Raw genomic sequence first — 12650 nt, 5'->3', positions numbered from 1 at the left:
TAGGACTTGCAGAGAAAGGCAAAACTAAAGTGAAATTATGAAATTTTTGAAATAGAAAATGTTATCAAGAGGTTTTGTTGCAACAACTACAAAGATCACACAGATACTAAAATTGACTTTTTAGATTTGTCTCCAGGATACTGCATTAACTCAGTTTTCACAGAATAAAGAATATCAGTTTTGAAAGGGATCTGAGAGATACCCTGGTCTAGTCCTCATCTAAAGTGTGAACCCCTCTCTCTGTCTCCCTCATGTCCTTATATAATGCTGAAAGCTACTTTTCAGTTGCATTAGGAAATGAGTCAGCCATGATGCATTCATTCTGACAAGAGCACCATAATTAAGTTTTGGGGAAGTCACCGCAATTATTATTAAAATAATAAAAGTTAACATTTATGCAGTACTTATGCTGCATACTGTATTAAGGACTTTTGTGTTATTTTATGTAATACTCACAACAATTCTATGAAGTAGGACAGCATTATATAAGGATGGGAACTGTGATGGCTGGGCCTTTGTCAGAGAATCTCCCAGAGAGAAGACACCCTTGCTCTTCAGGCAAACAGTGGCCTGGCTGAAGCTTTCTCACGAGGAGAAAACTCTTATACTGTTCCCAAACCACTACCACTGCTGCTCTGTCTTCCCCTTGAAGCAATTTAGGGCAAGTCTCACCCTCCTTCCTGGTGATGGCTTTTTTTTTTTTTTTTTTTTTTTTTTTTTGAGACAGAGTCTTGCTCTGTCGCCCAGGCTGGGGTGCAGTGGCCGGATCTCAGCTCACTGCAAGCTCCACCTCCCGGGTTCAGACCATTCTCTTGCCTCAGCCTCCCGAGTAGCTGGGACTACAGGCGGGTGATGGCTTTTTAAATGATGTTCCCGAATGGTATAAATAAAATTGATGCCTTCTTCAGCTACTTCCTCAGGGTTATATTTTAAGAGTAATGTTGAAGTTAGCATTTTAGCCCCTACAGTAAGTTTTCTCTAGGACAAAAGTCCTCAGTTCTTCCACTGTTCCTCTTAGGGCAGGGTTCTGAGCTTTCTCTTGGACATACACTCATCCAGATAAATTTAAGGGTCCACATTTATGCGTCAGTCTCACTTATTAACAATTGATCAAAAGTTGGAAATGAGGCAACAAGAGGACAGCATGTATCTTTAAACAAGATAATCTTGGAGTATTATCTATCAGCCAATACAAGGTTTACTTAACCACTTTTGTTTGACTTCTATTTACTATTGGTTAAGACCCTGACTATAAAATTATGTGTTAACTTACCAAGTTTTGTTCAGTAGTGATGGAAATGATTTCTGTCTAGAAGAAAAATAACCACAATAATTACGGTTTTATTGCCCTGTAGGCATTGGCCAGTTTTGTCTCTAATTCAGCATACTTATTTCAGTATGCTTTTCTAATGGCCTGGGTAACCCCCATTTTTATCATCTCCCTAGAACTAGCTTCACCATCCTGATGGTTTCCTCATTATTCAGTTAAATAAATGTTTGACATGTGTTCATTCTGTATGTGTAAGAAAGTCATGTTTTTAACTTTTCGAAAATTATACTTTGACAACTCCTTTCTTCTGAATTTGTATTAATGGAAATATCATTTTTAAAAAAAGATTACTGTCAACCTAAACCTCCAGGCTATCTTCACCTTTTGTCCTGTGGTCAGCATATAGTGATATCTTAAACAGTTAGTGAAAAGTTTATTCTTCAAGAACAAAATGATATCAAACCAATATTTAATGAGCGAGACTGGTCAACAAATCCTAAGCAACAAATTATAAAGAGGTGGTATAGGGAATTCTGGACACATCTAAATTCCAACAAAATAGTCAGGGTATATATATGGTCTCCAAAGAATATGACATTATAAGCATGAATGTCAAGATATATAACTGAGAAAACTTTCAGAAAAAAAGAAAGAGATATTAGGAGCCTAGGGAAGGGTAGTTAGAAAGAAAGTGTTGGTGGACTGCTGAGCGAGGGCTTCTTTCCTCTCCTCTGACTATACTTTCCCCTTTACAACTAGACCTTCACAGACTGAGGACCTTAACATGCCCAAATCAAACATTTAGCAGTTATGGTCTAGCAGCTGACATGAGCATGCTGGTTTGTTTATTAGGCACAGTACACTATAGTGAAGATAGAGGCATCAGACTATTTGAGTTGGATAATACTAGCCACTGAAATTGTCCAGTTAATTCTCTCTAGTCTGAGACCACGTGCTATGATTTGGATCTGTGTCCCCACCGATATCTCATATTGAGTTGTAATATCCAATGTTGGTGGTGGAGCCTGGTGGGAGGTGATTTGATCGCGGGGGTGGATCCTTCATGAATTGTTTAGCACCATCCCCTTGGTGTTATTTTCATCATAGTGAGTTCTCATGAGATCTGGTTGTTTAAAAGTGTGTAGCACCTCCTACCTTGCTCACTGTCTTGCTCATGCTTTCACCATGTGAAGCGCCTGCTCCTGCTTTGCCTTCCACCATGAGTAAATGCTCCCTGAGGCCTCCCCAGAAGCAGAGGCCATCATGCTTCCTGTACAGCCTGCAGAACCGTGAGCCAACTAAGCCTCTTTTCTTTATAAATTACCCAGTCTCAGATATTTCTTTATAGCAATGCAAGGACAGAATAATACACCATGCTCATCAAGAACACTTTTAATAATAATTTTGTTTTCCAAGTAGCATTTCTGACAGGAAGAGAGCACACTGACTAGTAGACATCGGTCTCCTGGAACATAACCACACTAAGGTGTGCTGATGACATTTCTGGATATGTAAAGATATGGACCTATTCTTGGATTGTGGTGATCCCATTAAAGCAATGTCACCCAGTGAGGCCTTACAGGAATGGCAGCTGGCTTGTCCTAACGACATTACATTTAATTAAGCAAACATTTATTGAGTACTACATATCACACATCATTGGTGCCGAGGGGAAAAGGTGAATATATGGTTTATGTCATAACAGTTTATGCCATAAATAGTTCCCACCAGAGAAAGCAGTTCTACCTTGTTCCTCTCTAACTTTAACACTTTGATCAAAAAATACCTCTATCGTCTTATCCTCAAAAAAGTGTGATGTTTTTCAGGCCAAAATTAAGGGTCTTATACACTTAAATTAAACATCAGCTTATTAGATTTGGCCTATGATCTTTTCAGATTTTGATTTGTCACTGACACATTCAACATATACCTACTTAGTGACTACCATGCCAGACCCTATTAGATGATGAGACACAGAGGCGAATGACACATACACAATCAATGACCTCAACGGTTTTTAGCGAAGACAGTTCAGCAGTTACAATAAAATGATAATGTTCAAAATGAACATTACAGCGAGCTATGAGAGTGCTTAATAGGGAGGTGAAAGCAATTAAGATGAGAACTGAAAGAAGAAAAGGAGTTCGCCAAGCAAAGGAGTCAGAACAGCAGAAGTGGAGGGAGAGGAAACACAGGCAGAGGGAAGAGACTGTAAAGGCACTGAAGGCAAGAAGAACGCATAGAAACTGAAAGCGAAGAGCAGAATGTGAGGGGTGCAGCTGTGAGAGATGAAGTTAAAAGACAGATTAATCAGAAAGGCCTAGTAATCCATGGTACGGAGTTTGGGCTTCACTTCAAAGCAAGAGGAAGCCACTGGAAGAGTTTATGCAGCCATGGGTGTGGGGAGGGGCAATGGCACTGGCACGGTGCTCTCTGTGGTTAGGTAAAAATCACTCTGTGTGTACTTTAGAGAAGACATTAAAGCAGAAGAAGATCAGAGGGAGGCAGGCTAAGCAGGAGGCTATTCAGGACTCCAGGCAGAAGTTGATCTGGGCTAAGGCAATGGGATCTTAGTCATCAAGATGGACCAATAGAACAGATTCAAAACGTATTTGAAAACTAGACTAGTAGACTGTTCAATTAAGTTTGTGGGGAGAGTGTCAAAACAGAAGGAAGAACAGTTTCTTAGTTTTCTAAGTGATTCTTAACCAAACAGGAGATCATACAGCCAATTACTGAGCCAGAGTGTAAGTGGGGATGCACAGATCCATTTATCTTGGGAAAGATGATGAGTTTCAGGTATCTGCAAGGCCTCCAACTAGAGATACTGTGATAGCTGGATTTATGAGACTGAAACTCAGAATAGGGTCTGGACAGTGAAAACAGCTGAGTAGTCCTCAGCATACAGCTTGGTGTAGTGATTTACTGCTACAGAAAATAGGTTAAGAAATGTAGACTATAGATTGAAGCTTATTGAAGGCCTAGATGAAAATAATTTCAATAGATAACTAGAGTGAAAGTTAAATTGGAGTACATGGAGGGCTGAGAAAGAAGAGGGAAAAGTGAGGCAATTTGGACAACTCTTTCAAGAAGTATAGCTGTAAAGAGGAGGAGATAAACAACAACAGTAATGTAAGAAGAATGAAAGTGTGGTAAATGGAGTTCATTGTTTTTGGTTTTGTTGTTTGCTTTGTTTTGAAAGAATCTTAAGGATTCTTAAAATTCATAGAAAAGAGGCAAAAGAGGGTCACGGGAATAGAGATTTAGTAAAGAGAAGGAATTTTACCTATTGCAACTAAACAGACAGCAGGGAAGGAGCCCTAGCGCACAGCTAGAGGGTTTAACTTATAGGACACCAGAGGGTGGGTATCTCTTTATTGTAAAAGAAGAGCAGAAGTTACAGTAGGTACAGATGAACATAGACTTGAATGCTTGATGTTGGAAAGTTGAAGACATTTTCATGTAAGAGCTTCTCTTTTCTCTATTTTGTAGAACATGAAGGATTTTACTAAAATGAGGGGAAGATGGGTGCAGAGGAAGGGGAAAGTCAGTGATTGGGAACCTGTGTTACAACTATTGGGAGAGAGTCTAAGATGGTGAAGGGTCTGAAATTACCACACTTTCAAGACGACAAGTTGGTCTGCCATTCAAGTATACTGGCAGAAGACTCAAGAGTCCTGGATCACAGCCAAAGGATTTTACCACTCACAGAACAGCAAGCAGCCTAAGCATGATGTTGGTGACATTTCCCCTTGTCCCCAAGTCAAGCAGGTGATGCAGATGGGCTTGAATGGATGCCTGCAGAAGCAGTGGACTGCATTCCAGGAAAGGAATACTGAGCTTAAGCAACCTGAATCTTTTATAACAGGCATAAAGCAAAGCTGCGCTTTGTTCCAGAGTTGAGAACAAAGGACAGTCAGCGCCTCTGCGGACAAAATGTATAGAAATGTGAGGCACAGAAAGAACTGTCGCCCAACAGAGGAACTGTCCCACAGACCAACCCAGTTGATATTGGTCATCTAAACATATAAGTTATCAAGCCCATTACTGCTCCCATCAAATACCACCACTGAGCTAATATTCCCATACAAGGAAATGAAAATCAGATAATCATTTTGGAATGACCAGAAAAACTTCTCTCCAAATGACATTGATCGCCTAACACTTCATGAACACTATCATTTAAACAAGATGCTAACCAACTGAAGTGACTTCCAACTCATAATTTACTCTTTCTTTTCTTAAAATGGGTGAATCTGCTAAATGTCTTTTTGAAATCTAGATCCTCACTAGACTGAAATGTAATCTAAGCACCAGCAACACTGGTTTCACCTGGAAGCTTGTGAGAACTAGCTGAATATCAGACTCCGCCCCAGAACTACTGTCATAATCTGTATCTTAGCAAGATCCCCAGATAATTTGTAGGCACATTAAATGTTAAAAAATGGATTTAGATTCTAGAGCAGAGGTGGGCAGACTTTTTCTGTGTAAGGCCAAATAATAATTATTTTAGCCTTTGCAGGGATTCTTCTGCAATTACTCAACTCTGCTATTGTACCTGGATAGCAGCCAAAGACAATAAGTAAACAAATTGGCGTGATAAGATTTGCCACAGGGCCATAGTTTGCAGATCCCTGCTCTGAAGTATTGCTTTGAATTAGAAATTATATTTCAAACAGAAATAAGTGTAACAAACTTGTTTTTAATAACTTGGCTTTGAGTGAACCCACACTGGCTTCTAAAAATCACACTATGTTCCTTTGTAACTCCTTATAACCCACTATTTAATGACCCATTCTTTAATTTTTCTTTAGACTGATATCAAAATTACTAGTTAATAGTGTATAAAATCCACTTTCTTCCTCTTTTTGGTATTTGCAGTTATGTTTGCACATTCCCAGCAGCTGTTGATTCTGCTCTTTCTCTTTATGATTTGTCAAAGATAGTGATTCAGAAATCTCAAATGTCAATTTTCTCAGGACCCTATGATGTAATTTGTCTGGGCCAGCAGATAGTCTGCCTGTCTTGGACCTGCTTTCCTTTGCCAATATTTACTTCACCATTTCTAATCTAAAGTTGGTTCTCCTTTACAAGGATAATGGAAGCAAAGGGATGGGGATCAGTGCAGAGGGGGAAATTAAAGATGCTGAATAGCAGACGGAATGTGTGGGGTTTAGGGCTCTAATATCTAGAGCTATATAAAAGAGGACAGACAAATACAAGAACACAAAAGTGGAATAATATGTACATTGCTGATTCAAACTAACGTAGTGATATATGTTAAAGATAAAAAACAGCGTTCACATGTTCTCACTCATAGGTGGGAACTGAACAATGAGATCACTCGGACTCAGGAAGGGGAACATCACACACCGGGGCCTATCATGGGGAGGGGGGAGGGGGGAGGGATTGCATTGGGAGTTATACCTGATGTAAATGACGAGTTGATGGGTGCAGCACAGCAACATGGCACAAGTATACATATGTAACAAACCTGCACGTTATGCACATGTACCCTACAACTTAAAGTATAATAATAATAAATAAATTTAAAAAAAAAAAAAAAAAAAAAAAAAAAAAAAAAACAGCGTTCAAACTCATGACTTCTCTTTTTCGTTTTTAACTGAAAAACCAAATCTTCAGGCTACGTAATCTCATAAAACTGTAATGTATTAACTTGGCTTTTTCTATCCAGGTTAAGAGTAACAAAACTAATTTGAAATTTGATTAGAGCCCAGAGCAACATAGATGTGGGAACTTTCTAGCATTTTCCAAAAGATTTTCATGTAAGTATCTTCTAAGTTTTAGATTTAACATGTAATAAATAATTTTCTAAAGAAGTTTCTTAAAAATGCTTATTTGCAGAGTTTATATTAGACCAAGGAGGAAGCAAAAGGAAACTAAATCAAAATTTATTTTTTGAAGACTAGATTATAAAGACATAAGCTTTCATAGTGAAAGTAAGACCTACCAGAGCTCACTTTGGCCTGCATGCCTCCACCATGGGCACACAGCTGCAATCTGAGGTTGCAGTTTTACTTTCCCTGAGAACACATGGAGCAGCCGATCATTAGTAGCACCGCAAACATTACACACAAGATGCACAGCTCTCTTAAAATGTCAAGAGGGTCATTTCACATTATCCAATGGTCAGTCAAAGTTCCTATGGCTTGAATATTATACACAGGAGCTTGTATTATTTCTTGCTTTAGAATCATGGTTCAGTTGATATAAAATACTACAATCATAAAAACAGCCAATATTTATTGAGGTATATTATGTACTAGGAACTGTGCTAAGTACATTACAAACACTATCTAATTTAAAATTCCGGTAAGTAAATTGATTATCCTAATTTTATAGGTGAGAATAAAAAAGAGGCTTATAGAGACTAAGCTAAGGAAGTGTTAGAAGACAGAACTCAGCAAAAGGAATAAAAACAAAAATTGAGAGATCAGGAGATGGTCTGAGTTGTTAAAAAGAAAAAAAAAGTGCAAAGGAGGAAGTAGAAAATTTAAAAGAAAAAGGTATTTAGGAAACATTGTAGAAAATTAATGTAAAATATATAATATTAATTAAAATTAGGGTCAACGATTACATACATAACTTGCCAATGGTGTTGGAATACATGAAAATAAGGCACTAAGTAACTCTCTTAGGTCACTAGAGTGAAACTGGATGTTTTTTCCCACTGGTTTAAAAGATTTAATGTGTATCTGCCATTCTGCACATTGATGTCTGTCACGCGACAGTGCCTGGCAAATATTAGGCATGCAATAATTTTTTTTGCTGAATGAAAGAACAAATGAATAGATGAATGTGTGTCCACAAATGTTTCTCTCAGGGAGCAGCATATCCATTTGATAAGAAGCACACACACTTTCTGAAATGCTTTAAAACCCTTGTGTTTGTAATAATAATGAGACTAGCTGACATTTATTGAATGTCTACTGTGTATATGTCAGCAACTGTTCTATGCTCTTTATATTTACTCACTCATTTGGTCCTCACAACAAACCTATGAGAAAGGTGACACTATAATTCTCATTTTACAGAGGAGAAAATTGAGGTGCATAGACAAGGAATTGTTCAGAATTCCCAAGCAGTAAATGGCAGAATGGGAAGCAAGTCATGCAGTCTGGTTCCAGAATCCAAGATCTTTACCATTGTGTTGATACACTGGATAAGAGTTCTTTAAGAATTTAGAGAAATCAAAGAATTCTAGCTGAAAGAGACACTAGGAATATGTGTTACCTCACTTTACAAACTGCAAAGTTGAGGCCCAAGGAGGCAGTGTCTCTCACTCTTGGGTGCAGAGTTAGTGGAAACACAAGGAGTAGCACTTTAGTGTCTCAAATTCCCTGCCCAGTTCTTTATTTCTGATACCACACTGCCTCCTACAAACCACTTGAGTGGAACAAAGCTCGCATATGGAAGATCTGAAAACAGTTACTCAGCACTATATTATTCACCATACATATAAAGCAAAACAAAACAAAAACACATAGATGATAAAATTAGAACAGATTAGAGGAAGGTTTTTAAAAGAGATTAAATCTTGAAATAGGCACTTTCACCCTTACCCTAAAAGGCCCATGAATTACCAACAAGGCTATTTGAGAACATTTTTGAAAAAGCAAGGCAGAGACGTGGAAGATGGAGGAGGGGGACAGTATGAAGCTCAATGAGGACAGAGAAAGGAGGCAATGGAAAGTGACTTGCGAGAGATTTGGGGAAGGGGCTTCTCATGTAGGTTCCTGGATGTTAAAATAAACTTCTAAAATAATGAAAAATTGATTCTCTTTTAAATAAGACACTTAGAATAATGGTTTAATCAAAATCACTATTCAGATTTATAAAAGAACTTTAACATAAACAAACAAAAAACCCAGACCATGTCTACACATGTGAAATGAATGGGTTTGGCACAGCTCATCTATTCCTTTTGGATGTGTCTAAATGATGGCACACACTGCTGTTAGATCTAGCTGTGACGATCAATACTGAGTATAAGATGGACAAAATGAATGGAGACAGCTGCACTCCACTTGCCTTGTTTCATATATCAATGATCTGATTCACTCTGGTTTTTATAATATTCCTTAGCTAGAGCCATTCCTACAGCTTAGAAAACTGGCCCTAGACTTTGTGACTCAGAAAGGCTTCAGTCAGGAGAAGGAGGTGGATTAACCAATGGTCCTAAGAAAGATTTGCACCTCACACAAGCATCATTGGTCCACAAATCCTCCTGCTACCCCCAACACAAAGAGGCAGTAGGATATGGGTACGTAGTTGCTTCTTTCCCCATTTACCTCCCAGCATTGAAACCAATTTTAAACAGGTTTCTCCTTAATAACATGTTTGTTTATTATTTTTTCTTCAAGCCTAATCTACCAGATAAGGCATTTCTTCTCATATCCTCACTTCTACTGAGATGTTTTCCAGCATTTTTGTAGTTTCATTTGTCTTTTTGTTTGTTTTTGTTTTTTTTTAAATTTTACTTTAAGTTCCAGGATACATGTGCGCGACATGCAGGTTTGTTACATAGGTATACATGTGTCATGGTGGTTTGCTGCACCTATCAACCCGTCACCTAGGTTTTAAGCCCCTCATGCATTAGATATTTGTCCTAATGCTCTCCCTCCCCTTGTCCCCCACCCCGACAGGTCCTGGTGTGTGATAACATGTTTATTTTTATTAAATATCAGTAGTTGCTTCTTTCCCTATCTACCTCTCAACACTGACACCAATTTTAAACAGGTTTCTCCTTAATAACATGTTTATTTTTATTAAATATCAGGGGGTAGGAGAAGAAAAACATATACCATGTGATTGGGGTCTTAACAACCTAGAGATGTATCCTAGACTCCGAACCTCTCTAGGGCAGTGCTCTCCAAAGCCTGATGGAACTCTCAAGGGCAGAAGGAAAGGCAGTAATAGCAAAAGGAAGAACGCTGTCTTATCAGTTTATAAGAACTGGTCAGTGGACTTTTCTTGGTATAAAAAGTTCAACAACTAATAGAACAAGCAAATCACTTCACCATAATCAAATTTCACCTTATGACCCAGGAAAATGCAAAGGCTCTAGCCAAAGAAAATTGTATATGTGTGTGTGTGTATATATATATATATATAGTGATCAGACTTTTAGACTTTTCCTCTGAACACTTCTATGGTGAATTATTAAAAACAGTACTGACTCATTTTTAGTTACATAGTTATATACTTACTTATATATATACTTAGTTATATACTTAGTTATATACCTTACTGTTTCGCTAGAGACTCATCCCAATAAAATTACTTCTAGACCTTAGCTATTGGGTGTTGTTACTAAGGAATTTTTAATAAGAAATAGCCAACACTTTCAATTAGAAATGGATGTACATATATTAATGTCAGACATTTATTTTTAAATATCCTCTACTAATCATTTCAATATCTTCAGAATTTAGAAGTGCCAGAGAACAAGAAGCAATCATCTGGTAAATCACATCAATGGATTTACTGAAGAGTCTTTAAGGAAATTGAAAATCTATGTTAACATAATTTTTCTAGTTCCCCAGTAGAGGGCAACTTCTACACACTTTGACAGTTTAAAAAAAAATCTATGCACAGCACAGTTGTAAGAATCACTGCATGTTTAAAATAAAACAATATAGTTTATGCTTATGAATGGATTTTCACTAACAGGTAGCTTATAAAATGTCATGGAATTTAAATAAGTAGTTAGGAATTGAATATCTGTAATGAGTAATTAGCATTTTATGATTAATATAAGTATAAACTGCAGGAACTTTAAAAGTAGCAACCATTAGGTCACTGTGATAGAATTATCAGGAACTTAAATATAAGAGAAATGATCAGAGTATTGTTCTTTAGTAACCATTTTGATTGAATTTCAATATAACTGAGTTCCAAATATAGCTAATACATTGCATAAAATATTTTATTAAAAATAGGCAAAACCAACCCCCCATCCCCAAAATGGCCATGCACAAACATTTGAAAGTATAATTTAGAGTTTTTGATATTCTATATTTTGAACTAATTCGAATTAGTGTTAGTGTTTTATATTTTATTTTTTTTGAGACGGAGTCTCGCTGTGTCGCCCAGGCTGGAGTGCAGTGGCATGATCTCGGCTCACTGCAAGCTCCGCCTCCCAGGTTCACACCATTCTCCTGCCTCAACCTCCCCAGCAGCTGGGACTACAGGCGCCTGCCACCACACCCGGCTAATTTTTTGTATTTTTAGTAGAGACAGGGTTTCACCGTGTTAGCCAGGATGGTCTCGATCTCCTGACCTTGTGATCCACCCACCTCGGCCTCCCAAAGTGCTGGGATTACAGGCATGAGCCACCGCACCTGGCCCAGTGTTAGTGTTTTAATGACATCAGACATAAGAATGTAACCATACACATGTATGCTTATACACAAATAGGATAAAATTTCACTATAATACATCTCATTATATCGTATTCTATATAGTGGTTGGACACAATATAAAATGTCCTCATTCATTCATTCATTCATTCATTCATTCATTCATTCAGCACTCATTTACTGAGCACATATTGTGTGCCAGATACAATACCAGAAGTCAAGGCTACAGTGTGACAAATCTGACAAAGTTCTCTGCCTTCTTGGGGCTTACAGGTTCTATTAAAAAGTAATGTATGGCAAAGCCTTCTAAAAAGACAAATCTATAAGATGGATGCTTACCTTATAAAACTAGTTTTTTATTTAAAAATTTGGCTTTGTTTTTAATATAGAAAATATTATAAGGAAAAATGAAATGGTTCATAATCTTAAAACACAAATAACCCTTGTTGGCCTTAAACAATGTTATAAATGAATCTCATTAGAAAATTTTTAGTTGTATAGAAAAGTACAAAATAAAAATTGAAAATTTCTAGCACTCTCTCAACTCAGAAACATTAGCAGTTTCTTGTAATTCCTTACAGAAAAAAAAAAAAAAACAGTACCCACCATTTCCTCTACCCACCTACTCATCCATCTAGCCTAGCCGTCTTAACTTATTCAAATTTATACAGTTTTCTTAAGACAATCATACTATATACAGTATTCTGCACATAGCTTTATCTTTTCCCAATTCCCTATATTTCCTGGAGCTTTTTCCATAAAAGAATATATAAGCACACCTCATTCTTTCATTTGACTCATTTTATTTTTTAATTTAGAAGTATTTTATCTATCTCTAATATCTCACAATTCTAGTTTAAAAAGTGGTTATACAGTTTTATCTGAAATTTATAAGAGCTGTTATAGTGTTAAAAGTATAAAGACTTAGAAATCATGACCTTCAAGAGGAAGCCTAAAAAAAATTATTTTTAATTTATTAGAGAACAGCAAATACAAGA

General features: G+C 37.1%; 1 protein-coding gene and 1 long non-coding RNA gene across 6 annotated transcripts in view; one reads left to right on the top strand and one right to left on the bottom strand.

Moving 5' to 3' along the window:
- SLC10A7 (solute carrier family 10 member 7) overlaps positions 1–12650 on the bottom strand; it is a 259177-nt gene that overhangs the window by 74373 nt on the left and 172154 nt on the right. The gene's annotated exons all lie outside the window — the stretch shown is intronic.
- LOC126955335 (uncharacterized) overlaps positions 1–12650 on the top strand; it is a 101462-nt gene that overhangs the window by 86406 nt on the left and 2406 nt on the right. For 3 of the 4 annotated variants that reach the window (XR_007725893.1, XR_007725891.1, XR_007725890.1), the window contains exon 5: positions 6966–7056. The exons of the other annotated variant lie outside the window; for it this stretch is intronic. This is a non-coding gene — a long non-coding RNA (uncharacterized LOC126955335). The remainder of the gene's footprint in view (positions 1–6965; positions 7057–12650) is intronic. 4 annotated transcript variants of the gene reach the window in all.

This window comes from Macaca thibetana, chromosome 5 (assembly GCF_024542745.1).
Source record: "Macaca thibetana thibetana isolate TM-01 chromosome 5, ASM2454274v1, whole genome shotgun sequence".
Lineage (NCBI taxonomy): Eukaryota > Metazoa > Chordata > Mammalia > Primates > Cercopithecidae > Macaca > Macaca thibetana.
This window is presented reverse-complemented; position numbering and strand designations above follow the sequence as displayed.